General features: G+C 46.6%; 1 long non-coding RNA gene across 3 annotated transcripts in view; it reads right to left on the reverse strand.

The window, feature by feature from the left end:
- LOC148538447 (uncharacterized) overlaps positions 1-18,515 on the reverse strand; it is a 79,065-nt gene that overhangs the window by 21,888 nt on the left and 38,662 nt on the right. For all 3 annotated transcript variants that reach the window (XR_015871997.1, XR_015871996.1, XR_015871994.1), the window contains exons 2-4: positions 2,287-2,395; positions 961-994; positions 397-440 (exon numbers count right to left, since the gene is read on the reverse strand). This is a non-coding gene — a long non-coding RNA (uncharacterized LOC148538447). The remainder of the gene's footprint in view (positions 1-396; positions 441-960; positions 995-2,286; positions 2,396-18,515) is intronic.

The following is an 18,515-nucleotide window of genomic DNA, read 5'->3' on the forward strand; positions in this document are numbered from 1 at the left end:
CTGGGTAACGCCACCTCCAGGTGGCGTTATTATCACAGGGCTTCCCCCGGTATTTTTTTACAATTTATTTTTAGTAACTGTGGTCGGATCACATTTCCCATTACAATTATGGGAAATGCTATCTACTTTACTAAAAATAAGTGATACTAGGGGTTGGAGTAGAATTTTACTAATTCTACTCCAATTGCCCTGTAATAACTACAGGTGAAACTAAAATAATGTGAAAAGGGTGTGAAAACACCCTTTTTCACTTTATTTTAGTAAAAATAATGTTAATAAATAGAGCCCCTAGTCACTTTGCATTTGCAACTGTAACCGCAAACTCCATTAGGAAAAAAAATAATATTAAATCAGATTATTTGTTATACTACCACAGGTCTAGCACGAGATACTTACCAGCTCCTGATGAGGAATTATCTACCGCTCATCCATTCTACTTCCTAGAAGAGCACAAAATATAAAGCACGCAAATAAGCGAGACTAGACCTACAGTATAAAGATAAATGCAGTTATTGACTCACACATGGAAGTACATTCCTATAGCCAAAGAGAGGATTGGATCATAATTTATTTGTAATTAATATATTACTTTTAAAAGGATACAAGCCGACTACCATCTGGAATCTTTTATCAAACTAAAACTGGTGCAGGGCTGCTACTGATTGTTATACTGTATTTAAACTTCACTCGTTATACTTTGTAATAATCTTATGTTGGAACAGAGGAAATATGTTAAGTTAATATTATTGCTTTAGGAAAGAGGTTAGTTGAGTAATATGTTGGTTTATATATGTGATGCTATGCAGCAATCATATAAATAAATACTGAATTTTATTATTCGTCACTTTAAGATATTTAGAAGCACTTCAAATTGTCAAAGGGAACTACCATGTTAATGTAATAAACTTATCGCATCCATTTATTACCTAAAGTATATCTATTTAATTCTATGTCACTTACCTGATGGTTAAGGATCGATAGTGAAACGAAAGACCTGTAAGGAAAGTAATATAAATTAGACCTCATCTCTTTTAAGTTAAATAATATTACATCTGGCAGACGTATTTGGGTCTTCCCAAGCAGGCCCAAACCACAGTTTACTACCATATTTAGTTTGGGTGGAGGCACTGAAGTAAATACTTACCCTACTCAGAAAGCGGTTCTTGCCAGTGTTGTTACCAGTGGTCCCGTGCACAACAGCACAGTTTTGTGTCCACTTAGGGTAACACTTGTGTCGTTGGGGTTTTTGCACTTTTTGCTCATGTGCAGTAGCAAATAATCATTCCGTCACATGAACATCAACTTTGCGTGCAGTTAGCAAGCATCAATTAGGCCCTAAGGATGAGTACTGCATAAATACAGACCCTAATGAGTAGTAGTGTAAATGATTTGCAAGGTACTTTTGTCATGGGGATGCTGAAACGTGGTCGCAGTGTTTGACTGTGAAGTCCTACAATTGCTGGACTTGCAGGCCTGATGCATACTTGCGACTATCTGGCTGCCCCTTCCAGGAGGGAGCAGCCAGATCGGTAAGACTGGGGGGGCGTGGCCAGCAAACGGGGGCGGTCAGATGATGAGTGTTTTGCGGGCGGGGCAGGGGCGGAGCCGCGCAATCGCGTCATTTTGGCCTTTCCCCCGCTACACACTGCCGATATTACAGGCAGTGTGAAGCATGGGGCGGGGCCAAAATGACGCGATTCACCGCCGTCCCCGCTGTGGGGGCTTTACATGTAATTGCGGGGGGATAGGAGGGGTCACCGCTGGGAGGCTTGCTTGCCTTCCCGGGAGGTAGGGAGCGGCACCCGATTTTCGGGATGCTCCCGACCAAATCGGGAGGGTAGGCAAGTATGGCCTGATGCCCTCAGTCCCGGTTAGTCTAGGCACCTGACACCAGCTTTACTCTATCAGGTACATTTTATAGTTCTCTTTCCAAAACAGCAAGTAGAAAGGAACAGAAGGACTCTTGTCGCTGAGGAGGGTAAATCCCTATGGCTAGGAGGGGGTTATGCTTATGAGCAATAAAGACACTACAAGAACAAAGAAAAAAACACAGTGCTAGTGAATTACAATAAGCAGGATACAATGGGTTGATTAAAAACAATTTAATTACAATAGACACATAATATCACATATACAATAGGCAAAAATCAGTATACATTTCAAAAGATAAATTAGAAACTCAATTCTGGCACAAATGTATCACTCGGGTATGCCGTGGGATGTGGTGGTGTGTTGGTTACAGGTGTTGGAATCTGTTTGCACTGTAATAAACATGTTTTCTTTTACCTGTTGATTTGGATCTCCGTACTCGCTTCAGGTTCTTTCGCCTCTTTCAGAGCGGTAAGGAAGATAGATCCACAGCAAGGGTTAATCAGAAAGCTGCCTCCGCAGAGAACTGCTTAAAAGGTCAGAAGGTAGTTACTGTATTTCTGAACACAAGCAAATGGAAATATACTACCACAACAAATGTTAATACGATAGTTCACATAAATCTTAAATACTCAATTTTCAGCAAATACGGTAAGCTTGTAAATACCATGTTATGTTTCTGTATGATGAACAATTACTATAACGATCAATACTACACTACACAATGCGTAAGCAATTATGAATTTATGATTCAGTTGAAATACTTTTTGCATCTAATAACTGGCAGTGAACCCAATGTCCCCACTTAGTGCATCCTGGAATGTGCATAATCTGCGCTGATCAGCACGATGGAACTCATATGTGGATATACCCGGGTATAATGTGTAAATGGTTCTCTTGAAGTCACTTTAGAAATGATTTAGAAACAAAATATGGATGTTCTTGCAATTCTGGTTCCTATCACCAGGTGGCGGTGTGGAAGCAGACCAGTGTATAATAGCTATTATACTGGAAAGTTAACTTCACTTCAGAAAACTGATAGGCTCAAGGTATTTTATCCACAATAGTGTCTGTGAGTGATGAGAGCAGGGGCAGAACTATGGGAGACAATGGAGGCGCCTGCCGCCGGGCACCAGCTCTGAAGGGGCACCTCCTCCATTGTACATAACATACACACACCCCACTTAGAGCTGTAACTATGTACCCGGAGTGTACCATCATGGCCGCCCAATACACGGCACCCCTTCCCGGCACCTGAGAAGCCACCATACACTAGTGGAGAGCTCCATGTCAGACCATCAGCTGCTGCCTTCATCTATCTATAGCCTGTCTGCATGTGAATTGTTACATTACAGTATTAGCTGCTGTGATGGAGGGGGCACCAAATTATAACTTGCCTCCGGGCGTCTGGGATGAACTTACGCCACTGGATGAGAGTATAGCACAATGTCACAGATTCAAGACTCACCACTTCTCTGGAGATCTGTGGGTTACTGTTGATTAGGATAGTGTCAATAGCTGTAACAGCAGGATGGATTTTCACTGCTGGGGCTGCTGCAGATTTGGGTGCATTGTGTAACAGTGCACCTCCCGTAGCTGTTGCTGGAGTTGGGTCCAAATCACTTTTACTCTTTATTGGGGGGGGGGTTCAGGTCTCCACTCTCTACTTCGACCCAGGTATTTACTAGGGTTTTTCCCGGGTCTTACACGGGTTGGCAGCTGTCTGAAAGGTGCCGACCCGGGTTTTTCTACTCCGGGCATAGTAAGCAGCGCTTATTGGCTGAGATGGCGTTGCACGGGCTGCACTATTCATGACCTCATCTCTGTGTGCCATAAAAGCAGTCCATTTATTATGACACACTGTATATTGCAGGGATAATCTGTGTTCTGTGTGAAAGGGGATTAGGAGCAAATTCCAGGGTCCTTCCCGGATTGAAAGATATGGGAAAAACCCAGGTTTTAGGGATTTTTCTGTCTGAAAGTGGTTTAAATTACATTGAAGCAAGCCAGATCCATATAAAATACATTGAAACAAACAGAGCCGAAAGCACTCCCACTGACATCACTTGTGAAATCACTGGCATAAGTCAACAGGATCTGTAGACCATTCTGGAGAGCAAAAGAATACCATTCCAGTGAACAATAATCACATGGGAGAGGCCATCGTACATTTTCTGTTCAATAGACTTTGCCAGCACTTGGCAGTGTGGCATTCTGCCTCTGACCTCACTCTTTTATACATCACAACTAGCAGGTCTGAGTCACATACTGTATGTACAGAACAAATACAATCAGTGTTCGTATGTGAGCCGATATACAGATTCATTCCATTACAATAACTAATACAATATCAATAATACAATACAATGTTCAAAAAACATTGTATAAAAACATTATATACTAATATTAAAAATAAAAATCAATCCTAAATACATATACAATGCAATGTATAAATGCTTCTTTTTACATAATGACCTAAGATTCAGAATGTACAGCTCCGTCAAACAGTGGGGATCATTCAGACCCGTTCGCGAGCGCAGGACGCTCGCAAGCGGGTCGATGTTCCCCCACTGCGCATGCGCACGACGGAGGGAGCTCCGTCGTGCGCATGCACGAGACCCGGCGAGCGACGGGCTCTCCATCGCTCCGGGTCTCGCTCCAAAGGGGGCGTGCTGTCGATGTTGATTGACAGCACGCCCCCTTTGGTGGGCGTGCCGGGGGCATGCCTGCCAGAAGGAGGCGTTCCCATGGGAACGCCTACCATCTGAAGCCGGCCCCACTGACATCACTAGTGATGTCAGTGGGAGTGATTTTGGCTCTGATAGAGCCAAAATCACTCCTGGGCTTGCGGCAGCGAGACCCTACCTCCGTCTCCTTCACAAGTCCATCATCATGGACGCTCACATAAGCTGTGGGTGGTCACCCACAGCTATGCGAGCGGCCAGGAGGCAGCTTCATTTTCATGGAGGAGGGCCCTGATTCAGAGCGAGCGCTCTGGTCAGAGCATTCGGCTCTGAATCAGGCCCAGTGCCCACACAAACTATACCTTTTGTTCTGAAGACATTGCAATTTCAGAAACCAATAGCATTTTTGCTCCTTCCAAAGAGTCAAATGACATTTAACCAAAAATGTTTTTCTTTGATATTTTTGCCATCTTAATTATAGACGCTTACTACTGTATGTGTAATAATAATATGGCAGCCCAACAAGGCCAACCATTTTTCAAACTAGAAAATCTACCGCATTAAATGAGGGGGAGCCCTCTTTTTTATTTGACACAAGATAAGGGAGATCTGGGCTTAAGATTCCCCCCATTTGTAAAAAATAGGTTTGTTTTTTTATTACACTGTTTAAGTCATTGTCTTATGACCACCAAACACCTACTAAGGGGGCACATAATTTGAAAGATGGAACTCCCATCTTTTAAACAAGGGCATCACCACATGTGCTTGGGCCAATATAGATGAGATAAGACACAATGTGCCCTCCCCAATCTATGAAAAACATAATTTTTCCCTAGCAAAGGTTGATACTGGGCCTGATTCATGTTGGAAATTACGTGTGTGCAGGTGTTGATATTGAAGAAGACTGTAGACACACACCAGCGGATGACTCAAACAGCCCAGTTACTTAACCAGTGATATTGGTTTATTGATAGATACAGCAGGTACATTTGTTCTGTTACATGCACACTGGTGATGGAGAAGAGCGGAGTTCCATACAGTTCACCAGCCATTAAGTATATGCTGCTTGCAGGTAGCAGTGCAGGATAGCTGGAACAGCTTTAAATTCAGGTATTAATTGGGTCTCTCATATAAGAGCTAAGCTGGAGACTTCTATCTCCTAAAATGCCACTCTACACGGTTTAGACATGCTCAGTAGTGATCTCGGTAGCCATCTTGGAACAGGGCATGAAGCCTCCCTGGAGGGACAGAAAGACTGGAGTCTGGCGCACTTCTCTTTTAACAATTCAGAGGTGGACACAATGCCCATCACTCTGCGATCCTGTGAGAAAATATGCAAATGTCGCCACCAAATGTAGCCACCAGGTTATATATTGAGACGTCCATTAGCGTACAAAGAATCACCATTGGTCACAGCATTGGAAACCCTATAGTAGCTCAGAATGTCCATTGCAAGTAAGACACTGGAGCCTTAACCATTGTGTACAAATTTGTGTCGTGACATTTGGAAGAGGGGACTCCCACCATGCTTTCCCATTCACACTGTATCTCTACAAATCAATTCTCCTTTATTCCACATCTGCTAACTTGTGTGTATGTTACCATACACGCCTACCTTCCCGGTTTCCGCGGGAGGCTCACGATTTTTCGGGTAACCCCCCGCACCCCGGGAAGGATAGGCACTTCTCCCGCATTCTGCCCACTTCCTAGTGAAGTGGTCAGAATGGGGAGAATTTCCACACCTTGTGCCTACCAATTCACCACTGTGGCTGCCCATACTGCGGCCCCCTCCCTATATTCATCCGTTGGTACCATATTTACAGTAGTACATTCATAATGATGGCTCTGCACAGGATCAGTTCTCTTGTGCGCATGCTACAGCTTTTTAAATATATAATTGGAAAGGTAGCGATGCTGGGAACACTCCTGACGAATACCCAGTATACCTACATATATTGGTAACATTAAATGAAAACAGTTTACATAGACCTCAGACCTGCTGGAAATCCAGATACTGTAAGATCACAGAATGAGCTCATTGCATTATTGTGTAGCTGCTTTGCTGTCTTTGAACACACAAATTAAAATGAGCTGGTAAGATATAGGAAACAGACAGTGTCTGGGAGACCCCATATACCAATGTGAGACAGACATCATATGCAATATGGCTACTCCACAAAATCAGGTAATTATTAAGGGAACAAATAATTCAGCAGCTGTTACTGCAGTTTGGCAAAGTTGTTAAACCATTATTTTTTTACAAATGTTCTGCAGTCACATTTTAGTCATAATGTTTAAGTTAATTGTTTAAAATAGCTCCCAAAAGAAAAATATTCCATAAACTCAAATCGGCTAAATTAACAATGATGGCAAGGGAGTGAAAGGGCAAAATACATTACTTAAAAGGTCATAATTTATTATGTTAATGATTATTTTAAAAATAATCATTAAAATCTAAATGCCAAGAGGGGTTACCATAGATGGAAAAATAAATGAGCCTGCGCTTAATAACCGAACTTCATAAACTTGCAGGAAGCAATTGATGTTAATTTATGCAATTATCACAAGTATAATTATGATTTTAGTGCGAGTAAGATACCTGATTGCTTCAGATAAGGCAGAACTAAAATGTGTGTGGCGATATTTGTGCATTGACTATTTTACCATTTTAAAACCAGACTTCTCCCAGGCACAACAATTTCTTACAACACAGGAGCTTAACTTAAAATACCAGATCAGTTATACACCTTTTTATACCACCGCTAAAACGTGGGTTGCTGTTATGTGTAAAAGGGGCAAGGGTTGGATTCCAACCCAGATAACTTGCAAGGTTTAGCACGGGAACGACCCGTGAAATCCTGCAGTGTAGACAGGTAACCCGGGTTGTCCGACCCAGGTCCCGTTTACAGCATGGGGACTTCCAGGTTTCTCGGTGCCTGGAGATGATATCATGCCCAAGCATCGGGAGAAGTGTTCCACTGCACCCGTGTGCAGTAAGAACGGCACCGATCCGAGAATAACCCGGATCAGCACCGCAGTGGAAAAGGAGTCTGACCCGTTTTGGAACCGTGTACAAAATCTCGGGTCAGATCCGGGACATAGGTGGAAAAACAGTATTATTTGCAAAGGGACTAATTCATAGATGTACGCTAATGCAATCACATCTGCGATTTTGCAAAGGACACTGCTGAAAATATATAAGAGTTCTGGTAGACTTACCATTGATAACTCTTTTTCTTCGAGGTCCATAAGGTCCACAAGGATACCATGTTAGAGCTTTCAGCTCCCAGGATGCCTCGGGTCCTCCTCCATATATACCCCGCCCCCCGCCACAGGCCTTCAGTTTTTGTAAACAAGCCTCAAGGCAGGAGAAGGAAAGAGGAGAAAGAAAAACAATTGTACACCAGAAGCACTCTCACATAAGATGAGGGAATCCGTGACCGAAAGAAAAAATGCCCAATGCAGCCAGGTGCGTCAGGGTGGGTGCCCTGGTACGAAGAACAGCCCTATACTGGTGAAAAATCAAAAATGGGGAGCGACAAGAAAGCGCTGCCAAATCAGAGACTCTGTGTGCAGAAGAGATAGCGAGGAGTCCAGAGGTTCAAATGTGGGATCTTGATAGCACCTTAAGAACCAAAGACAGGTTCCACAGTGCCACTGGTGGGACAAAAGGAGGCTGAACTCACAGAACTCTAACATCTGGTAATGAAAATGTTATGAATCCCATTGCCTGATCCATGTGAGACCCCTAGAACCTGGCTAGCGAGATCTTCACCAATAACAACCGCCCGTTGTTCCCTTAAACTATGATACGTTCACCGGTACTTAGGCGGCTGCTTGGACTTACGCTCGGGGTAGTAGGTTCTGATGAGTTGGCAATTGCATCGATGATATGGCAATGATACCGTTGGTGTGGCAAGTGTGTCGAAGGTGCAGCAATTGTGCCAATGTTGCGGCGATGGTGCCGATGTTGCGGCAATAGCCGTAGATAAACAGTCTAGGGTTAGCAAATGGCTTTGAGAGCTGATGGTGTGGCAAGTGTGCCGATGTTGCAGCAATGGTGCCAATGTTGTGGCAATTGCCGTAGATAAACAGTCTAGGGTTAGCAAATGACTTTGAGAGCCGATAGTGCGGCAAGTGTGCCGATGTTGCGGCATGGGAGCTGCTTGGAGCAGCTAAGAAGCCAAATGAAGAATGGTGGTAGCACGGGAGCTACTTGGTGCGGCTAGGAAGCCGTGTGGTGAACGTTGGCAGCACGGGAGCTGCTAAATGTGGCTAGGAAGCCATTTGGAGATTCATGGAGAGAACAAAAGTTGCCTGTGCAGCTAAGCTGATGAAATCCACAGACACGCTATAGTTGGCACAGGTGCAATAGTTCAGTGAGTATAAATAGGCTGCAGCACTTAATCAAGCTGCACCTGTGGATGAGACATCACTTCCTGAGGTGTGCTGATCGCTAAGCAACAGGAGCAACAGGAGTAACCCCGTCTTGCCTGGGAAAGCTGTGAGAAAGGGTCAATCCGTGACTGCACTTGTAACAGAAGCAATCTTTCTCTGGAACCAGACTTACAATGCAGAATCCTGCACTCTCAAAGTGGCCAGGCGGAGACCAAGTTCTAACCCAGCCTGGAGAAAAGCCAGTACCCGGGAAACCCTAAACACCTTAGGGTCATACTTTCTGTGGGAACACCACTGACCAAAAGAATGCCAAACCCTGTAATAGATGCAGGCAGAGCTGGAGAAACCTTTAGCTATTAAGATGGAAGATTCAAGAGCAATGCCGTCAAAGCCAGACAAAGTAAATCCGGAGGCAGGCAGGGACCCTGCGTTAACAGATCCTGCCATAGAGGAAGAGGATATGGACTGTCTATGGATAGATTCTGTAAAGTATGTCAGTGAACCAATGACGTCTGGGCCAAGCCGAAGCCACTAGTATTACTGTTCCACCTTCCTGCTTGAATTTCCTGAGGACTCTTGGGAGGAGGGAAATTGGAAGAAAGAGATACCCCAGCTTGAAGTCCCATCTTACTGCCAGTTCATCCACGAATGCTGCTGATGGGTTTCTGGACCTGGACCCGCACCTGGGGACCTTGTGGTTGTGACGTGATGCCATAAGGTCTATGTCTGGTAGACCCCATTTGTCCACCAAGAGCTGAAACACTCCCGGGTGGAGAGACCACTCTCTGTCGTGTATGTCCTGATGACTTAGGAAGTCTGCTTCCCAATTGAGGACTCCCGGTATGAATATTGCCAAGATGGCTGGAAGATGACGTTCTGCCCAAATCAGAACCTTTGTCACTTCCTTCATGGCTGCATGACTTTGCGTACCTACCTGATGATTGAGATAGGCCACTGTAGTTGTGTTGTTGGACTGGATTTGGAGCAGGTCCTGTGCTTTGTATACTGCTCGCTGTTCCAGAATGTTTATTGGCAGAGGACTTTCCTGATTTGTCCTCCTTCCCTGAAAGGTGTAATGACCTGTCACAGCCCCCCATCTGCGAAGACTTGCATCCGTGGTGAGAAGCACCCAATTTGGAATCCAGAATGGGCACCCTTTGTCCAGATGATCCTTTTTCAGCTACCACAGGAGGGAGAGACGAACCTTTGGAGTGAGAAGGATCCTCTGGGACCTTATTAGCTGATACTGTCCGTTCCACCTGGAGAAAATCAATCTTTGCAGAAGCCTGGAATGAAACTGAGCATACCCAACCATGTCGAAGGTGGATACCATTGATTCCAGGACCTGCATGAATGTATACCCTTCGCTTGGGTACCAGTTTGTGTACTCGCAATGATAGGGCGGCAATCTTGTCCTCTGGTAGAAACACCCTTTGTACCTGAGAATCCAGAAGTGCTCCCAGATGTATCATCTGCTGTGTTGGTGAAAGTGAGGATTTCTTCCAATTGATGATCCAGGCATGCTTTTGTAGGCAGGCTATGGTCAGTTGAAAATGGTGTTGTAAAACAACTGGAGTTTGCGCCAATATCAGAAGATCATCCAGATATGGTAGTATTCTGATTCCCTGACACCTGAGATAGGCCGCCATGACTGCCATTATCTTGGTAAATACCCGGGAGGCCATTGATTATCCAAAGGGCAGTGTCTGAAATTGGTAATGTTGTTGTAGGATAACAAACTGTAGAAATTGTCGGTGGGATGACGTAATAGGAACATGCAGATACGCATCCTGAATGTCCAGGGAAACCATAAAATCCCCAGGCTCCATTGCCAAAATAATTGACTGGAGAGTTTCCATACAGAACTTGGGTACATGGATAAACCTGTTGAGAACTTTTTTGGTTTAAAATAGGGTGATGAGACCCATTTGGTTTCTGAACCAAAAATAGAATACAATAATAACCCCTTCCTTGTTGCAACACAGGAACTGGGATTATTTCCCCTGCCTGCAGCAGGGAGTGAATGGCCACCTTAGCCAAGGCCTTGACCGCACCTGATGGAGTATCTGTGCAAAAAAAACTTCTGGGGAGGATGCCTCCAGAAAGTGATGGCATACCCCTGAGAAACCACTTCTCAGACCCAGGCGTCTGTTGTTGTTTGATGCCAGTAATCCGCAAACTGAAGAAGTCAGCCTCCCACCCTGAGATCCCCCAGGAAGAGGCCCGTCCCATCAAGCTAAGGGTATGTCGTCCGGCTTAGAAGCAGGACGTCTGGCCGGCCCAGACCTCTTAGTTTGTCGCCTGGTTGTCCTGCAAAAACTAGACTGCTTGGAGGAAGATTGTTCCTTTACTGAGGACGAAAGGACCGAAAAGAAAACTGCCTAGATTTTATTGTACTCGTAGATGGCAGACCTGTAGACTTTGAAGCTGCCAGAGTAATTATCATCTTATCTAACTCTGCTCCAAAAAGTATATTTCCATAGAAAGGTAAGGTTGCCAGAGCCTTCTTAGATCCAGTATCAGCTTTCCAGGATCTTAACCAAAGGACCCTGTGCGCCACTACTGAAGCTGCTGATGCTTTAGAAGCTAAAATTCCAGCATCTACTGCAGCTCCTCTCTAATAGGAGGCCGCTTCCCGTATGTGGGAGATATACATCATCTGTTCTTTGGTAGCATCTGGTAGAGTCTTCCAATGCCCATGTCCATTCTTCAACAGCTTTGGCTGCCCTGGCTTGAGCCATAGCTGGACGAGTAACAATTCCCGATGATGAAAATATTGCCTTAAGACATGTTTCAATTTTCCTATCTGTAGAATCCTTCAGAGAAGATCCTGAAGGAATAGGCAACGTAGCATTTCTGACTAAGGGCCTGATTCAGAGCCGAACGATCTGACCAGAGCGCTCGCTCTGAATCAGGGCCCTCCTCCATGAAAATGGAGTGGCCTCCTGGCCGCTCGTATAGCTGTGGGTGACCACCCACAGCATATGCGAGCGGCCAAAAAGATGGTCGCGATATCGCGACCATCGGACTTGCGATGGAGACCCTGTGGTAGGGTCTGCCACAAGCCCTGGAGTGATTTTGGCTCTATCAGAGCCAAAATCACTCCCTCTGACATCACTAGTGATGTCAGTGGGGCCGGCTTCAGACGGTAGGCGTTCCCATGGGAACGCCTCCGTCTGGCCGGCACGCCCACCAAAGGGGGCGTGCTGTCAATCAACATCGACAGCACGCCCCCTTTGGTGCGAGACCCGGAGCGATGGAAAGCCCATCGCTCCCCGGGTCTCGTGCATGCGCACGACGGAGCTCCCTCCGTCGTGCGCATGCGCAGTGGGGAACATTGACCCACTTGCGAGCGTACTGCCGCTCGCGAGTGGGTCTGTATGACCCCCTAAGTGCATCACGTGAGCATCCACAGAAGGAGGTACCTCCCACTTAGTACATTCAGAAGCTGGGAAAGGATACAACAATGTTAATCTTTTATTCACATAAAACCGTTTATCCGTGTTACGCCATGCCTCTACCATAAGCTCAGTGAGCTGCTCAGATTTAGGAATCTCTGTTTTGCCACCTTCCGATGTTTAAACACTGGAGCCTTCTTACTAGGGGCTGGTTCATCATCCTGAATATCTAGGATTGATTTAACCGCCCTAACCAAAGAAGGAACATCCACTGTGGACGGATGGTCCTCCTCTCCCGAGCTAGACCCTGGAGAAGAATCCTGCACATCATCTGATTCCCCTGAAGATGCGTCTGAATCCATATGCTGAACAGACCGATAAAAAGATAACTTTCACTTAGGCGCCTTACCGGTCTGCTTGCAACAGCTCAATGAGCCATACTCCAGGGGAGCGCCTAACTCCCCTAAGCTGCATCAACTGGCTGGGTACACTGGCCTCATGGCAGCAAAAGCATCTGCTGATGATCCCCGGCGTCAGATGATAAGGCCCTGGTGGTCTAGTGAGGACGCGAACTCTCCGGGCCCTGACTGCAGAGGCTTCCGGTGCGTCTTCTGCACCGGAAGCAAGGACTGCCACGCGTAATTCCCCGTAAGTGAGGAATCGCCTTACCTGACATCTGCGCGCGTCCGGTTGCAGTCCGGGTCCCAGCATTGTTGCTAGCAAGCTCAGCCGAGACCCGCCGAAATCACCAGCCCTGTTTATTGTGTTGTGGCCCGGCGGAGGCAGATGGAGTTGCAGTACATGCGGCTTAATTCAGACGCTCAGTACTGCCAACCCGAAAAACATATAAAATAAAACATAAAATAAAAGGTTAGGACTGCCTGAGCAGTCCCCTGTTACAAAGGTGGGTCTGAATCCTGCTGCACCAAACGAACAACTAAAGGCCTGTGGCTGGGGGCGGGGTATATATGGAGGAGGCATCCTGGGAGCTGAAAGTTTTAACTGATTGGTGCATGGATCTCTCCAACCACATTACCCCATGGTATCCTTGTGGATCCCTATGGACCCCGAAGAAAAAACTAATGTTTCCAAAGTTTACCCGAGCCTAGGGACGCCCACTGCTGCCTTTTCATATCCATCCGATGTCACGCACCAACGTAAACATCGGTAACATCGACACAGATCGGGCAGCCATGCAGCATATGTGGCAAGTCTGACAAGCTGCAAACACTGCAGCTCTCCAGACACACAGAGAGCTTTCATGCTGTAAAGCATAGGGCCTGATTCAGACCCGCTCGCGAGCGCTAAGCGCTCGCAAGCGGGTCGATGTTGGCCAAGTGCGTATGCGCACGAGGGAGCAGACTCCGTCGTGCGCATGCGCGAGACCCGCATAGCGACGGCCAAGCCGTCGCTATGGGTCTCGCTACAAAGGGGGCGTGCTGTCGATGTTGAGTGACAGCACGCCCCCTTTGGTGTGGGCGTGCCGGGGGCGTTGCTGCCCAGACGGAGGCGTTCCCATGGGAACGCTTACTGTCTGGGGCCGGCCCCGCTGACATCACAAATGATGTCAGTGGGAGTGCCAAAAGCACACCAGGGCTTGCGGCAGACGAGACCCTACCACAAGGGTCTCGTCGCAAGCCCGATGGTCGCGATGGTCTTGACCATCGCGACCATCTTTTTGGCTGCTCGCTATAGCTGTGGGTGGTCACCCACAGCTATGCGAGCGGCCAGGAGGCCGCTCTAAAAAAAGAGAGGGCCCTGATTCAGAGCGAGCGCTCTGAAAGAGCGTCTCAGGCCCAGATTTCAATAGCTAATTTATGCATACCCATGAAACGGTCAGACATGCCTGCATTTGCCTAGCCACCCCCTGTTACATCCCCCAAACGCTGACTACCAATCACTCACTTTGCGAGTGATTCCACTGTGTGGGCGTAATTGCAAGACAATTGCTGCACGTGCACAGTGTGGCTTACACATATGCGCAATGGCAAATAACCGCTTAATCTGCATAATTATCGGCATTGCGCACATCTCTGAATTAAGCCCAAAGACAGGTGAACTAGAGTGTCTGGGCACAACCTTAACCCTACTTTCGCCTGCATTGCAGAGTTTTGAAGGGGAGAATGGTAGATGCTAATACAATAATGTACTGGGCAAAGGGGGCCAGGCAGAACTAAATGAAAGTCATTCATAATTAGACCTGCATTACATGTATGGATAAAAATGGGGATATTCACCAGTTTGTAGAGTTGTGCGTATTTATGTGACCACACTGCGACAGATGCAACTGATCTGCATGACTCTGAATTGCCCGTAGGTACGTGGCCCTAGCTGCAGAGAAGGTACAGCATGAAAAATTGCAAAATACATCTGCAAAACTGACTTGAGTTCAACACTGCATTAATCCCAGAACGAGCATATGTTGAGGCGGGGATTGGTATGCATGACCCGACGCCGGAAGTCCGGCACCAGTGAAGAATCCGATGGGTAAGTAAACTAACTATACCTAACCCTCCCCCCCCCTAACCCTCCCTTAGGGGTGCCTAACCCAAACCTCCCCCCCTCGTGCCTAACCCTAATCCCCCCCGTAAGTGCCTAAACCTATCACCCCCTTCCCGTATCCTGAACCTAACCTCCGGGGATGCCTAACCCTCACCCTCCCTTAGGGGTGCGTAACCCTAACCTCCCCCCTAGTGCCTAACCCTAATCCCCCCCTTTAATGCCTAAACCTATCTCCCCCTTCCTGTACCCTAAACCTAACCCTCCCAGGGGGGGGGTGTCTAACCCTAACCCCCCCTTCCCCTAGCTTAACCCTCACCCTCCCAGGGGGGTTTCTAAGTCCCCCCAAGAGCTCAAAACCTATGCGGCTGTCCGCGACCGCCGCCCGGCTTACCCTTGTTCGGTTTGCCGGGCGTCGGGCTCCCGGCGTAAGGATAATGCTAGGCATCGGAAATTCACCGCCTTTCATTAGTCCCCTGTCGGGATTGCACAGTTGGGAAGCCGGCGGTAGGCATTTTGACCGTTGGCTTCCTGACTGCATACCGTTGAGGTGATGTATTCCCTATACTTAATTATAAATGAATAATAATTGTGTTCTGGACTTGATCACGAGAGGCAATCCCACCAAGACTCTTGGGAATAGAGGAATTTTGCTGTATATAATCATATGAGCATACTGTATATTCGCTGCAGTATTAATATGGGCAGTTCTGCTTCTGTATAATTAGGTGGGCGGTACAGATATAATATGGGCATATTTGCTGCTATACTATAGACACGTATATTAACACATTAACAATTATTTCCTTGGGCTATGGGCCTGATTCAGCAAGAAATGCAGTTGCTAATACGCACGCAATCGGGCGATTGTTGCGTTCTGCGCATGCATCGCAGTGCCATGCGTGAACTAGCAATTGCGATCGGAACTGCGATTGCAGAGGCTACACAGACCCAGAGCAGAGTGATTGACAGAAAGTGCCGTTTGTGGGTGGTGAAAGGGGGGTGGTCGGGCGAATGCAGGCATGCCAGTGCGTTTCAACGACGTTGCAGGGGCGTGCATAAATTATCCACTGCCTGGCCATAAGCAGCCATAGTGTGGGTGGCTGGTAGCAATTTCTGAGTAAGGTCAGGGCTTGTGCAAGTGTACTTATGGGTCCGATGTTACTCGACGTTACTGATTGTTTTGCTATGTTGCCCTAGTATACAGATGTGAGTAAGGAGAAGTGGGCGTCCTTATGTCAGGCTGCGATCTCAATGTGAATGCAAACATTTAAATAGCACCACTGATATTAGCAACTGGGGTGCGTGCGTATAAGCAGATTTGCGAACCGTAGTGAATCAGGCCCTGTATCTGCAGTATCTATATGTTACAAAGCTAAAATTGACCTTCACCCAGCCAGATAATATAGTCTTAGGCAAAAACACCCACAAAGGAGAAAAAATCATGAACTCGCACAGTTTATTTTTCATGTCAGTTTAGAGAAATCATTGACTATTGGGGAGACAGTGGGCCTGATTCAGATATGGACGCAATGTCGATGTAAGATTCAGTGGAGCAATTCGCATGCATCAAAGCCGCACTGTGCACGCACGGCGATGGATTAGCCATGGCGGTCGCAGAGGGGAGTTATTCACAAATTGAGTGACAGGTAGTCAGCTTTGGGGGAGGTAATGGAGGGTGGTTAGGAAAATGCAGGCATGTCGGGACCGTTTTCAGGGTGTGCAGCTTGAAAGGCTCTGGCGTTTTACTAGGGCAGCTTTGTCTGAGATAGCATAAGCTTACTCAGAAGTTCGATGTGCGACTAATGTCTCTGCTTTTGTATGTAAGCGGCGGATGTGAGACTCCGGAGGTGGGTATCTCAGGGGGGGATTCAGCTTAGGACGGTATGACACCCCGTGCTGCATTTGCAATCCCAGCACTGCGACCGAGATCACAGGCTGAAGATCAACATTGGCGCCGTGCCGCCGGCCACTTGAGTAAGCAGTTTAAAGTACATCTATAAAACATTGCCACACAACAGTGACAGAAATGAAAGATAGTGCAAGATGGAATTGTACTTGGGCCCTTCCACCCACCCTTATGTTGGTTACTAAAAAGGGCATGCACACTTTCTGTGACAGGGAATGCCACTTTTGTGAACACTATGAACACGCAGTGGGCTACGGCCCAAGGAGTCACAGTGTTTGTATACACAGTGGGGTACAGCCCAAGGAGTCACAGTGCTTGTATACACTGTGGTGTACGGCCCAAGGAGTCACAGTGCTTGTATACACAGTGGTGTACGACCCAAGGAGTCACAGTGCTTGTATACACAGTGGGGTACAGCAAACAGACTCACAGTACTTGCACACACCATGGAGTACGGCCTAAGGAGTCACAGTGCTTTGATACACAGTGGGCTAGAGCCCAAGGAGTCACAGTGCTTGTATACACAGTGGGGTTAGGCGCAAGGAGTCACAGTGCTTGTATACACAGTGTGGTAAAGCTAAAAAAATAAGTTTTTTTAAAAAAATATTATTTTACATCTTACATTTACATCTTTTTTACCCTAAAATGCATCTTATTACACTGGAACAGATGGGCATGAGTACAGTGCAACATACATCAGCATATCTTGTACACATAGCCACTTGTGAGTCTGGACACAGCCACTTTAATCAGCAGAGTATAACGCAGCATACATCAGCGTGCAGTGTGCCCCCTTTACCCAGTCACTTTATCAGCACAGCCACTTGTGAGTCTCTAGAAACAGACACTTAATCAGCAGAGTATAGCGCAGCATACATCAGTGTGTAGTCAGTGCCCTCTATACAGTCACCTTACCAGCACAGCCACTTGCGAGTCTCAGCAGAGCAAAGCACAGCGTGCGAGTGAGAGTGAAATGGCGCCGAGTCCCGAGTCTAAAGGAGGCCATACACGGTGCGATGCGTCACCGCCGGCAATCGTGCGGTTCAGACTGCCCAATATGCTGGCTTCCCCCTCCTTCATCTGAATGGGATCGTACATTGCATCCCAGGTCAGATGGTTTTACAGGAAGACCTGGGGATGCGACGTACGACCCCGCGGGAGCACGCAGCACGATATCAGGTACGATATCGTGCCCATGCACGGCACAATATAGTACCTATACCGTGCCGATCCGCATATCGTGCCGTGTATGGGGGCCTTCCTTACCTCTCATTAAAAGGATGACGCTCGGCCTCGAAGTGGGGTCAGCTTGGGTGTTCCCACCTGACTCGGATCCCACTTCGACTTGGATCCCCGGTGTTTGGAGTGGTTCGGATTCCACAGAATCCAAACCGCTCATCCCTAATATATACAGTATATATATATATATATATATATATATATTTAAATATATATATACAGTCAGGTCCATAAATATTGGGACATTGACAGAATTTTCATATTTTGGCCTCTATTCACCACCACAATGGCTTTGAAATGAAACAAACAAGATGTGATTTAACTGCAGACTTTCAGATTTAATTTGAGGGTAATTACATCCAAATCAGGTGAACGGTGTAGGAATTACACCGGTTTCTGTATGTGCCTCCCACTTTTTAAGGGGCCAAAAGTAATGGGACAAACTAAACAATCCTAAATCTAACCTTCACTTTTTAATACTTGTTGCAAATCCTTTGCAGGCCATTACAGCCTGAAGTC

The sequence above is a fragment of the Taudactylus pleione genome, unplaced genomic scaffold (assembly GCF_031769625.1).
Source record: "Taudactylus pleione unplaced genomic scaffold, aTauple2 ptg000040l, whole genome shotgun sequence".
NCBI lineage: Eukaryota > Metazoa > Chordata > Amphibia > Anura > Myobatrachidae > Taudactylus > Taudactylus pleione.